General features: G+C 41.3%; 1 protein-coding gene across 2 annotated transcripts in view; it reads right to left on the bottom strand.

Annotated features, from left to right (window-relative positions):
• nkd2b (NKD inhibitor of WNT signaling pathway 2b) overlaps nt 1-13,983 on the bottom strand; it is a 128,244-nt gene that overhangs the window by 55,058 nt on the left and 59,203 nt on the right. The window lies entirely within an intron of this gene.

The raw sequence follows: 13,983 nt of genomic DNA, 5'->3' as shown, positions 1-13,983 counted from the left end.
AGGAAAAAAGCCCCAGTGAACAAAATGGGCAATGGCCAAATGGTCACTGGATGCAAAGTGTGAGTATATGACCTGCTGTTTCCCATGACAGAGACGATGAAGGTTAAAGCTACCGGGTGTAGGATTGCCAGGCAGCTACTATCAAATATACGATGTAGCATTCGTAATATCTGTTCATTAGTGGATAAATTACCTGCAACAACGAGTTGATTTGATTTTGTAAGCTTAGAATGAGACCTTCATATCTCTGTGGGAGCGGGCCTAGGGATGGGTATTGATAAGATTTTATCAATATCAGTGCCATCGATTATCGATTCCGCTTATCAATCCAATTCTTTTTCGATTCCCTTATCAATTCCTCTTGTGAATTTTCTGTGTACTAAAAGTAGGTTTTACAGGTTTCCTATGTCAACAACATGTTATTGAGTCTTAAAATAAATAAATATGAAATTGGTCACTGGATCCTTGATCTCTGGACATCAATAGAAATAAACAAAGTCTGTAGTTTTTGTCAAAAGCCTTTCTTTTCAGATATCAATGGGACAAATGTAACTCCATAGCCTCTGAACTGCGGTCTTGCAGCCGGCTGCACTGCACATCAACATCAATGCAATTCATAAAGAAAGGAGGACGTCTCATTTTGGGAGAAAAAAAAACGGTTTTGGTCGGTTGTAGTTTGTTGTCTGTATTACAACATTTGGAAAGAGGTGTCATTTGTTTTAACATGACGATTCGCTTTGAAGTTATTAATTCCGACTGAAATCATTTGGAGCTCTGCACTTAGTCCCACAAAGCAGGAACAGAACAGAGGACGATTCTCGTTTCTTGGCCGCAACAAGACAAGAGACCCAGTTAGTGACTTTAATCCACACAAAAATGACTCACGATTGACATCTTTAAATGGCTTTGAGAGGGGTTAATGAAGAAATTGCGGACCTGCCGCTTCTGAAAACCAGCTCGAAGCAGAGAACCAGCAGGTTGCAGCATTGCTTCATTGCTTCAAGCTTCAAGCAGAGCCGCTGCTTCATCAACGTAGAGAAATTATCATTTTCACAATAAACCTCCACAAAAACAACAGCTGCTCTGGCGCAATGTGAACTGAAGGGAATCGTTAAGCAAAAAGGCTAATGATGTCGGTGGATCGAATCATTTCTTAACGATTTCTTAAAAGGAACCAGTATTCGATACCCAACCATAAGTGGGCTCCACTCATGGAGACCGCCATGTTATGCCACCAATGTTGACACAGCAGCCCAGATGGGACATATTTACTCCACCTTTCGAACTTTGTAGCACGGCAGGAAAGTTTGACAAGACTAATTTTTTTGTGAAGTGGAGCATCATACATATTGCTTCTCACAAGCAAAGGCAAGGGAGCATGAATGCACTTGGTTTCAGTGCAGAAGGTTCCGGGTTCAAATCCCACCTCTGCCACATTTCTCCATGTAATGTGGAGTTGCGTCAGGAAGGGCATCCGGTGTAAAACCTGTGCCAATTCAACATGCAGATCCACCTTGGATTTGCTGTGGCAAAGGGAGCAGCCAAAGGGACTTACTAAACAAGCAAAAACGTAAAGAAGAAACAAAGTTCTGACTGACACTACAGGTTTTTGTCACACCTGAAAATCTGAAACACGATCGGCAGCAAGGTTCATGTTGTCATATGCTTACCCAGGTTTAGTTTGGCTTCACGTTGCAGTTTGGCGTTTACACAGAAGACATGCGAGGTCTATTAGATAATAAACCGACCCTTTTATTTTTATTTTTTAACTATATGGATTTGAATGACGTGCGATTACACCAATCATGCTTGAACCCTTGTGCGCATGCGTGAGTTTTTTCACGCGTCGGTGACGTCATTTCCCTGTGGGCAGGCCTTGAGTGAGATGTGGTCCCGCCCTCTCAGCTGAATTCCTTTGTTTCACATGCTGCTCGAGACGGCGCGCGTTGCTTTATCAAATTTTTTTCTGGACCTGTGAGGAATATCCGAGTGGACACTATTTGAGAAATTAAGCTGGTTTTCGGTGAAAAGTTTAACGGCTGATGAGAGATTATGGGGTGTTCCTGTCGGTGTAAGGACTTCCCACGCAGCGGGACGTCGTGCAGCACTTCCAGGCGCCGTCGTCGGCCTGTTTCGACCTGAAAACATCCTAATTTAAGGCTTAATTCACCCAGGACGTCGTGAGAGAACAGAGAAGATTCAGAAGAGGCCGGCATGAGGACTTTATGCGGACATTCCACTGTTTAAGGACATTTTGTAATGAAAGACGTGCGCGCAAATTCGCCAAGTCGTTTCCGTGATGACTCGGCAAATCTGTGTGTGCCGCGACAGGAAAAACACCTCCGTGTTGAAAACCATTTGTAAAATTCAGGCGGCTTTTGATGGCTTTCAACAAGTGAGTAACTGAGAAAATTGTTTAACAGCTTGGGCATGTTCCAACTTGCCCGTTAAGGTTTCCAACGGAGGTGTTTTTCCTGTCGCGACCCCCCGCGGTCGGGTCCAGCCCGACATGCGACTCTGCCCGCACGTTCTTTCATTACAAAATGTCCGTTAACAATGGAATGTCCGAATAAACTCCTCATGCCGACTTCTTCTGAAAGTTCTCTGTTCTCTGATGACTTCCTGGGTCAACAGAGCCTGAAATGTGGAAGTTTTCAACTTGAAACGGCGAGACGCTGCCGCCCTCGAAGCGCAGATCGCCGTCAGGCGCCGTGGGCCATCCTTACGGCGACACTACCAGACCAAAATCTCTCATCGGCCGTTAAAATTTTTACCAAAAACCAGCTGAATTTATCGAATGGTGTCCACTCAGTTGTGCCTTACAGTTTTGAAAAAATTTGATCAAACAAAGCAGCAGTCTCTGAGCCATTCCTAAACAATGAAAAAATCGACGAGAGGGTGGGCGACTCCTCACTCAAGACTGCCCACAGGGCGAATGACGTAACCGACAGGCGTGAAAAAACTCTTGCATGCCCACACGGGTTCAAGCATGTCTGCTGTAATCACACGTGATTCAAATCCATATGGTTTTGAAAAAAAATAATAAGGTCTGATACTTTCTAATAGACCTCGTACTTGGGTTGTGTCGTCATAAACTACGTAGCTGCATCTCTCAATATCTGATACTGACCGGTTCGTAGGCGTGCATCTGACATTGGCTTGTTGGCCATTTGGCGGAAAGTTACATTTGAATAGAGAACATCTGCATGCATCTTTTCAAAGTCGACTTTTACTTTGACTTCTGACCAAACTACAATTAAAAACTTTGTTTCCACCTCCCTCTTGTGCTTCTATGGATAATTTTTTATCACTGTTCAATTCTACTGCAATAGCATTATTACAATCAGAGAAAACTTTAATGGTGAGATAAAATATGACCACATTTTGCTGTCATTGTAATTCCATTGCCACAGAATTGCCCTTTTCTATTACAATCCGCCTAAGGACGTAATAAAATCATCAGTATTTATTTATTTGTCTGTCTGTTAGCAGGATTACGTCTAAACTACTGCACAGATTTTGACAAAATTTTCACCACAGACAGATATTAGACCATGGAAGACTCCCTTAAATTTTGAAGGTGATCCGGATCCCGATCCAGATTCTGGATCAAGTTTCACTTTATATAGGCTTTGAAGGATTACTGCTAGCAGGATTACGTCAAAACTACTTCACAGATTTTCACCAAATTTGCACTACAGATAGATATTAGGTCATGGAAGACTCCATTAAATTTTGAAGGTGATCTGGATCCAGATCCAGATTCTGGATCAAGTTTCACTTTATATAGGCTTTGAAGGATTACTGCTAGCAGGATTACGGCTAAACTACTACGCAGATTTTTGCGAAATTTTCACCACAGATAGATATTAGGCCATGGAAGACTCCATTAAATTTTGAAGGTGATCTGGATCCAGATCCAGATTCTGGATCAAGTTTCACTTTATATAGGCTTTGAAGGATTACTGCTAGCAGGATTACGTCAAAACTACTTCACAGATTCTCACCAAATTTGCACTACAGATAGATACTAGGGCATGGAAGATTCCACTGAATTTTGGAGGTGATTTGGATTCGGATTGGCAGACGTCAGAAATCTCTGATTGCTCTTGTTTTTTTCTTCTTCTACTGTTTAATGGGTGATGATAACCCACCTCACCTTCCTGTATTTGGTCCAAAAGTTCAAACTATCCAAAACATTTTCTCATACTGCAAACAGACCGAACTGTGCTTGAGCCTGATCCTGACTGAGACCACTGCTTTTGGTTGGGTCAAATGATGGGCTTTTAGTCCAGACCATGATCCGAGGTAGCTTTCACATCTACTATCTTGGTTCAGACCAAACTGAAAAGTCTGAACGTCTGGACCAACCAAGGTAGCTGTGAAAGCACCCTAAATCCTACCCTCTGGAGCATTAATGCTGCAGAAAGAGGGGAGAAAAAGAAAGTAGCACATGTGCTAATTTTTAATGCAGGACATTCTAAAATCATGCAAGTCTCATTCCTGTTTCTGTTGAATTATTCTCAAAGAAATTACAGTGCAAAAAAAAAAGGGTAGGGGGTGGTGGATACGGGCATGATGAATTACTTTTGAAAAGTTAGCTTGAAGACCAGAATTTTAAAAGCTCGTGGTGCAGAGCGTGAATTCTAATTCTCATTTGCAACACGTGACAGATTTGAGCAGAAACGACGTTTTGGAGGCCGCAGCCTGCCAGACGCCGGTAACATCTGTGCTTCCTCCTGCAGGGCCGGCCCTGCCATGTGTGCACTTTAGTGACCCGACAGACAAGCCATGTGTGTCTGAAACACTGTTCCCCAGTGTGAAATTCTGGAACGCAATTCATCCATGGCACAAGCAGAGATCAAAAGGCTACGGCGCAGAGGGCAGCTCGCCGTTTGCAGCATAGCAAAGAGCTGTGGCTTTCACAGCTGTAATTACCGGAAAGCAAGGCCGTGAGGCTGTGAAAGCGCACGGCGCTGACTTTCTTCAAACCCACTTTGCTTTGCTGCTTGCATATTCTTATCTTATCTTCGAGCGTCGGGGTACAAGTCTGCACACTGAAGCGGTTTTAGCCTCGCAATGAGGGCAGAAGCCCACTTAAAAGCACTCAGCGTGACACTTCATGTTTGATAAATGTTCTTGAAAGCAGGTTAACGTGTGACAAAGTGGAAGGTCTGATGTGTGGCAACAGTAAACGCTCTGAGATAATCAGGTGTTGCCAGGTTGGTGCAGGTTCAGGGCTGAGCAGATGAGGGATACCGGCATTCTTGGAGCGATCGTATCAGTCGGAGCTTCTATCAACGCGCAGAAGTAGGTGCTGGTGACAGAGAAAAGTCCCTGCTTTCATGTCGTCTAAACACACTGAGCTGAAACGCTTTCCAAAACCTACAAGGATCACTTTGCAGCAATAAGACAAACTAAAATCCAGGTTGAGGTGAACGTTGTTTCTATGTAAAACAAGTCTCGTCTGAGCAGATGGCGTCTCTGAAAGGCTCTCGGTAAGAGGTGAGGTGGGGGCGGCGCCTGAAGGAGAACTGCTGTTTGTTTGAAATGAGCCTTTAGGTAAACACGTTGCATGGCACACAGGGCCGGGTCATCTTTTGAAGTGGACGAGCTCGGGAAAGAAATGGGTGGGGGAAGAAAAGAAGGCTGCCTTCAGAGGAAATGAGAACACTGGCCTCTTTCAGCGCTGTTTCATCCTCTCCCTCCCTTTCTGTCACATATAGTGCACAAAAGGTGTGCGGGAATATAATACTCAGGATGTGAGAAGTTTTTGTTCTGCCATAGAGTCACGCCGCAATCTCACTTTACCCAATAAAAATGACCACAAAAATAAAGTGCCTGCTTTTAACGACGAGAGCCGCCAAGCGGGATTGATGATGATAACAGCAGGTTTGTGTAACAAAGGTGAATTTCCAGCGATATTCCCTGTCAGAGAGAGGAATGTGATGTGCAGAAGGAGGGCTGGATCTGTGTCTGCAGAACCCGATGCACGCTTTGAAGCCACTCGTGTGTTTCTAGAACTAACCACTTTCAGATGGGACTGCTGTGTTTTATGAGCTGATATGTACACATGTGCAGGCTGAGCTCAGAGTGAAAGCTCCCCACGATCTGGGTGTGTTTGATAAATCTCATGCTATATATGGGATACAAGACAAGACAGTTCAATGCGAACTTGGCACTAGGTGTGAACTGGGCTGGGGGGCAAACCCTGCCACTACCCCTAGCTCTAACCCCAAATCCACCCAACCTTAAATCCACCCCTAACCCTAATCCTAACCCTAAATCCAACCCTAACCCGAACTCTAAATCCACTCCTAACCCTAACTCTAAATCCAGTACCCCAACATTAACCCTAAATGCACCGCTACCCCTAACCATAAATCCACCCCTAACCCTAACTCTAAATCCACCCTAACCCTAAATCCACCCCAACCCTAACTCTAAATCCACCCCTTACCTTAACTCTAAATCCATCCCAACCCTTACACTAACCTTAACCCTAACCCTAACCCTAAATCCAGCCCTAACCCTAACTCTAAATCCATCCCAACCCTAACTTTAAATCCATCCTAACCCTAACTATAAATCCGTCGCTACCCCTACCCTAACTCTAAATCTACCTCTAACCCTAAATCCACCCCTTACCTTAAATCTAACTCCATCCCAACCCTTACTCTAAATCCACCCCTAACCCTAACTCTAAATCCATCCCAACCCTAACTCTAAATCCACCCTAACCCTAACTATAAATCCGTCCCTACCCCTACCCTAACTCTAAATCTACCTCTAACCCTAAATCCACCCCTACCCCTAACCCTAACCATAAATCCAACCCTAACCCTAAATCTACCCCAACCCTCTCTAACTCTGCTCCTAACCCTAACTATAAATCCGCCCCTACCCCTACCCCTAACTCTAAATCCACCCCTAACCATAACCCTAAATCCCCCCCTACCCTTAACCTTAACCATAAATCCAACCCTAACCCTAAATCTACCCCAACCCTAACTCTAAATCTGCCCCTAACCCTAATCATAAATCCACCCCAACCCTAACTCTAAATCCACCCCTTCCCCCAACCCTAACCATAAATCCACCATAACTCTAAATCCGCCCCTAACCTTAACCATAAATCCACCCCAACCCTAACTCTAAATCCACCCCTACCCCTAACCCTAACCCCACCCCAACCCTAACCCTAAATTCACCCCTACCCATCCCAAATTTGCATTTCTGTTTTCATCAGCAAAAATTTAATTCCAAGCCTTTAGACAAAGCCACCATAACGTCACCCATAGGTGTTCTATTAAGACCCGGAACAGCTGATCTGAAGCCCATATCTGGGAGTCACCAAAATGGCATGGCTACATCAAGACAAACCCAGAAATGCATAAGGAAGTGGACACTGCGCTCAGCAGTGTCACTCAAACAGACTACGCCCCTCATCATGCATAACTTTATGGCTTAAAACATTTTAAATTAAGAAGTTACAAAAACAGTCATCATCTGTACAGCTGTCATGGACAAAGAAACCACCTATGGAGACCAAAACCCTTTCTTGTACCAGGCTGTAAACATGTTTGTTTTTGCTCAACAGTTGGACATTTTAACATGGACATAAATGGAGCCAGCCTCAAGTGTCCAGACAGGGACAACTTTTCACCTTACGGGTGGGCTTCTTCTGAGACCAACAAAGCTTCCCGCTTGATCAGACGATAATCAAGGAAGCTATTAAAAAAGAAAAGGACTAAAAGAAAAAGGAAACAGAAAAAGAAATGGCCCTGTTAAATATCTAATTAAAATTTGGATTCTTAATTCAGTTTGTGAAAACAGTTATTTAATTCACTTTTTAAACTATGTTTTCAAATAGATATTCAAATCCAGTATTTATTTATGAACTGATTAATGTAAGTTTAATGAGGTTCAATGCTGTTTTTTTTTTACTTGAACTATTTACTGATTTGATTAGCAAATTCTTATTATTGCCCATTAAAATGTCAACTAATTAATTAATTTAGACTATTTATTTATAGATTATTTTTAATCAGGTGGTGGCCAAATGGTTAATGCGCTTGGTTTCAGTTCAGAAGGCTCCGGGTTCAAATCCCACCCCTGCCACATTTCTCCATGTAATGTGGAGTTGCGTCAGGAAGGCCAATTCAACATGTAGATCCAACTTGGATTTACTGTGGCGACCCCGAGTGCAAACAAGGGAGCAGCCGAAGGGACTTACTTACTATTTATAGATTATTTTTAGATAAACTCATTTGCAAATAAACGTTTTATGCCTATTATTAGTGTACAATTAGGTATTTATTAATTAATTAAAAGCTTTACTGCCATTTCAGTAACACTTGCGGCCATCCATAATACGTAACATTGCAGTGACTAAGTATCACAGGTGGCCTTTACTGGGTTTTTGGACCTTTTATTTTATTTATTTATTTTTGTTTTAAGCACACAGGAAGCCAGGGTTGGTGGTGGTGTGTGTGTGTGTGTGTGTGGCATTTCAGTCTGCAGCCTCAAACGTAGCAGGGCGTCAGGTTCAGGAATGTGGTGCAAGGATGAAGTTTCTAAGGATTTAGGAGTGACTCTGGAATTAATTCATACAAAAACACTGAGCAGAAAGTGAACGCAGCGTGCCAAATGGCCAAAGGAGGACACATTGAATCAGAATACAAACAACTGCAAAACCACACTTTACATTTAAATTTACAGTGACAATGACTGTATTTCAGTTCATCCCAGACTATTCATTCTATCATATATTCACTGGACTGTGCTGTTTAGCTTCCCGCAGCTTGTGATGTAGAATATGTCAGGTCAGTGTCTGACCTTTGTGGAGACAATCTCAAGTTTCCATGGGTTGAATTCAAGGATAATAAACTCACATCAAAAAAGAGGAATACCCTGTTCTGTTTAAGCAAACAAGTAAAAAACACAATTTACCTCTCCAGATGCACATACTTAAAGCAATGAGACATTGAACCAAAATCATCAGAGTTTCTTCTTATATGTTCATAGTAAAGTCACATACAAGGTCTGAAGCTATTTAATGTCACTGACTGCACCATCTGCAGTACGATCACCACGACTGATTGTGATTGATTTCAAATTATTACCAAAAAGGAGTATCCTGAAGCTACAGCTTATTATGCCAAAGTTTTACTAGTATTTTTTGTTTTACAAGGAGCAAAGACAAAACTAAGACAGTGACAGTTAAATAACTAAAATAACCTCCCCAAATACCATATGGTACCATTTGTAAATCAGGCTAAATAGTGCAGCGGATAACTGAAAACAAAATGTTCAAATGGTGATACAAAGCACCAGATTTGGCACAAATACACCTTAAACGTTACCATTTTGAAAAGTTCACTTGACTCTTCAATAGGCAGCCAGGTAGGGGTCAACTGAACAATTACACAGGGGCCAAAATTGAAAGGCTCCAATCATATTGAAAACTATACCACATTATTTGTCTGATCATAAACATTCCAAAAAGGTATAGTTTGTACTATCTATGACCAGTGTTGCCACAGTTACTTTGAAAAAGTAACTTAGTTACTTTACTGATTACTCAATTGTAAAAGTAACAAGTTACTTTACTGATTACTCAATTGTAAAAGTAACTAAGGTAGATTACTAGTTACTTTTTTAGTTACTTTTCCCAGCTGCCGACAACAACCCTCTGCCACCTCAACATGACAATGATACCTGTTTTGCCAAAACTCACTTTATAGTCACCCTTTCTTGACTTCAATGAAAATAAATACTTGTTTTATAAAAAGTAAAATAAAGACGTCTTTCTTGACCTCATATTTAACTGTTGACAGCACTGTAACAGTAAAACTTGCAATTTCGAGCCTACATTGTTTATAAAGGTAACTATTAAATTCTAACATTTTTCTAACATTTAAATTCTCTATAAACATTTTACTTGTTGAAATTATTATTATTTTAAGCAATATTAGTTGTAGTAAAAAACGGCTTCAAAATTGCACCTTTAATCTAGGGGTGTTGTGGAGGAGGGGGGCACATCCCTGTCCCACGCCCCCATTCCATCTAGATTCGCCCCTGCTTTGGCGTTTGAGCACAAAGAATGGATAACATTTATTTATGCAGAAAACATGACCAGATTTACAGGTAAGAAAGTTTTATTGCGTTTTCACATCATGTGGTCCTCAGAAAGAGTTTAGGTGCATTTCAGTGGAAAATAGTGTTAGTTGTTGACGCGTCGCGGAGGATCAGCTGTTTTTAACGAGACGATACAGAGCGGCTCAGCTCAGAATTCTAAATAAAGGAGGGAAAAAAGTATAAAAATGTCTTTGTAAAGCTCAGTGCAGGTGCTGATCACCGCGCTTTAAGAGGTGAGGACGAGTCGAGCAGCTGCAAAAAACCGCGGATTAAAAGCTCACAGCTCGCTTAAAGTGGGCAGTTCAGTCAAACCCCGACCTCCTGCCCACAGACCAAGTTTAATGCTGTTATCGACCCACAATGAAAAATAATAGTAACGCACAGTGTGGAGAAGTAACTTTAATCTGATTACTGATTTGGAAAGATTAACGCGTTAGATTACTCGTTACTAAAAAAAGTGGTCAGATTAGAGTAACGCGTTACCGGCATCACTGTCTATGACTAAATGTTATGGAGTTATGGGGTAAAAACAGCAAGATTGGTGACAAAGGTCAATTTCAGTTTGTACAGGGGTCAAAAGTTAAAGCAAATTATTGGTTGAGTTAATGGGGTTTTTAAAAAGAATAGTTTGCACCATGTGTCATGCTTAGTTATGTTACTGGGTAACAATGGACATCGACATTAACCATTACTTTGCAGACCTGTCAAAACTATTCCATTTATTCATCCTAATTAGCTCAACCAATAATTTGCACTACTTTTTACCAAAATTGGAGCAACTTTAGCTTATGACCCCTGTACAAACTGAAATTGACATTTCTCACCAATTTTTTTACCCCGTAACTCTATAGAAATCAGTCATACATGGTCCAAACTACAAACTTTTTGAAATTTTTTGATCAGATAAATAATATGGAATACTTTTCAATATGATTAGATCATTTTTAAGTTTTAATTCAAGTGGGCACTCCGCTTTTTCAAAAGAGTAATGTCTAAGGAGTATTTGTGCCACATTTGGTGCTTGCATCACAATTTGAATGATTCTTCTTTAAATATTCTCTTATCTGCTGCACTAAATCTAGGCAGCTCTCAAAAATCGAGTGACCATGTGAGGGAAGCCACCAACACAATCAATACAACTCTGACCGAGTTATAGGCTTAATTGGCTATGACTTGCTTTTTGCATCCTGAGTCACAGTTTGATGGTGGAGGAGAACAGAATGCAAGAAAAACAGATCAAATGTAGGCTCAAGTCTCGCTGTAGCTGAAATTTCACATCTTCTTTTGGAAAAAAAATCCTTCTCTTTTGCCCTCCTCTATGAAGCTGTATAACTGATAACACAATAGGCAAAAGTTGCACTATGTCCCGTTTCTCCAATCAGCCACAGAAGCCTATAATATGTTCAGAGTTGTTCTGGGTGTCTTGATGGCTTCCCTCACTCGTCCTCTTGCCATAAAATACCATACTGTTTGTATTTCTTTAACAGTGGATGTAAATGAGGTCTGAGACATTTTCAGTGACTTGGAAAATGCTCTGAAGAAAACTGGCTGTGAAAATGATGATTTACTGTAAATTCATTGAAGTGTTCCAACATATGTATCACAAGTACATTTTTATGTCTGTACTTTTTATTTTTACTGTTGCTGCGCAATAATTCGGAGAATGTATTCAGTTTCTAACTGTATATAATTGGTAAATTTTCATTTCTTTCTGAACACATTTTTAATTCTTGTCTTAAAATTCAAGAGTGCCAATACCTCTGACTATGACTCTACACAGATGAATGAAAACCTTCAGCCGCCTTGTTAAAACAACATAATCAATTAAGAAGTGAGCATCATAATGCCACCAACAAGCAGAATTGAAAAAATAGAATATTCCCTTGGCTCCTGTATGGCTTGAAAAATGAAGCCTGCTTGGAAAAGAGTTGAAGCTTTCTAAGGGGGGAAAGGGGTTTATGTGGACACATACCTTACGCACTAAAATGTAATAACCTTTGAGTCTCCCGGTGTTTTACTTGGCTGAGAGAAGCACAAGATCAAACACGGACTTGGATCCAGCAGCCGTTGCCAAAAATGTCATTCCTAAGCACTGGGCTCCAGCATCAGATATTTTCTTTCCTCTGGCAGACGCAGACCAGCGTTAACCCCCGGAGGAGCTGCCCCAAACATCCACCGGCTCACTTCTTCCCTAATCAGCAGAGGAAGTGAGGTCTCCCTGCTGTCATCAGTGACCACTCATGTCTAGGCCACGCGGGACAGGCAACATTTGGATGAAAATCACACAAGAAGGACAGATCTCCCCGTTCTGGACATGTCTTTCATTCTATTCTGTCCCATAATGCAGCAGAGCAACAGCGATCTGTCTCATAACCAGTGACATCAAACATCAGACAGCTCCAAAGGTTTCATCCATCTGTCTGCAAAGAACTCCAAAAATGAAGGAGGTGCAGTGACTGTCATTTCTCTTGTCTAAACACATACAATTCTTCCTTTGCGCTGCAAACATTTTTCTTTATGCAGCCGAATCGAGCCAAGCGTGCGTCATTTCTGAGGCTGAGGCAGCGTTTTGGGGTGACAGCAGTTGTCACCACATTGCTTCCTTAAACCCAAAAGAATCTGTCAGCCACCAATAGTTACTTTATATATATCAACACAATATGGCTTTTTTTATGACACTGTCTGCAGAATATCCTTATGACATGCTTTTTACAGGAAATATTTAAATATAACGCAATGCTAAAATACCCTCAGCTGTAATGAGCATTGTGTTCTTTATAATTTGCCATTGTTTAAGATCCTATTGTCTTATGTACAATTCTTTTGTACAAATACATGTTCAAATCAAGTCATCATTTGTTCATGTTGTGCAAATCAACTGTAAATCCCCATCTGTGCATTTGCAGCTAATAATAAGACAAATTTAACTCCATGGAAAGTTAGCTTTGAGTTAGCTTGCGAGCTAACATCTGCAAAATGTCTTGTAAATGACTTCAGGAGTGTTATCAGGTTGCAAAAACAGCATTTTCAGTTTTAGAAGTGTTTATTTCTCAATAGATTTTACATCATATGAGAACGAAGCTGTTAGCAAGTAGCTACACCAGGAAGTGACATCACCATGCTAACCTCGGCGAAATGTCTTGAAAATAAGTTCAGAGGTGTTATTAGGTTCCACAAACAGCGTTTTCAGTTTTAGAAGTGTTTATTTCTCAATAGCTTTTACATAATATATGAGAAACAAAGCTGTTAGCAATTTCCTACACCAGCAAGTGACATCACCATGCTAACCTCAGCGAAATGTCTTATAAATACGTTCAGAGGTGTTATTAGGTTACAAAAACAGAGTTTTCAATTTTAGAAGTGTTTATTTCTCACTAGTTTTACATAATATATGAGACGCATGTATACGAGGTCTGTTAGAAAAGTATCGGACCTTTTTATTTTTTGCAAAACCTGATGGATTTGAATCACGTGTGCTTGCATGAGCAACCTTGAACCTTCGTGCGCATGCATGAACTTTTTCACGCCTGTCGATTGCATAATTTTCTGGTAAGCAGCCTTTGTGTGAGGACATGTGTAGTGCGCTCGGTGGATTTTCATTTCTAGAAAAAAGACGGAACGACTGGAGCAGCGCCGCATCAAATTTTGCCAGAAACTGGGTGACAGCCAGGTGGAAACCATTCAGATGTCGTGTGACTATCCGGGAAATTGTGGAAGAGGTGGGCATGTCACAACATGTCCTGTGAGACTTCAACATGAAGGTGCTTTTGCTCCGCCGTCAGCTTCGGCACGAATTTCACCACCACTCTCTTCATGGCCAAATCTTCTGTCACAGTGGAATGT

The sequence above is a fragment of the Thalassophryne amazonica genome, chromosome 7, assembly GCF_902500255.1.
Source record: "Thalassophryne amazonica chromosome 7, fThaAma1.1, whole genome shotgun sequence".
Classification (NCBI taxonomy): domain Eukaryota; kingdom Metazoa; phylum Chordata; class Actinopteri; order Batrachoidiformes; family Batrachoididae; genus Thalassophryne; species Thalassophryne amazonica.
This window is presented reverse-complemented; position numbering and strand designations above follow the sequence as displayed.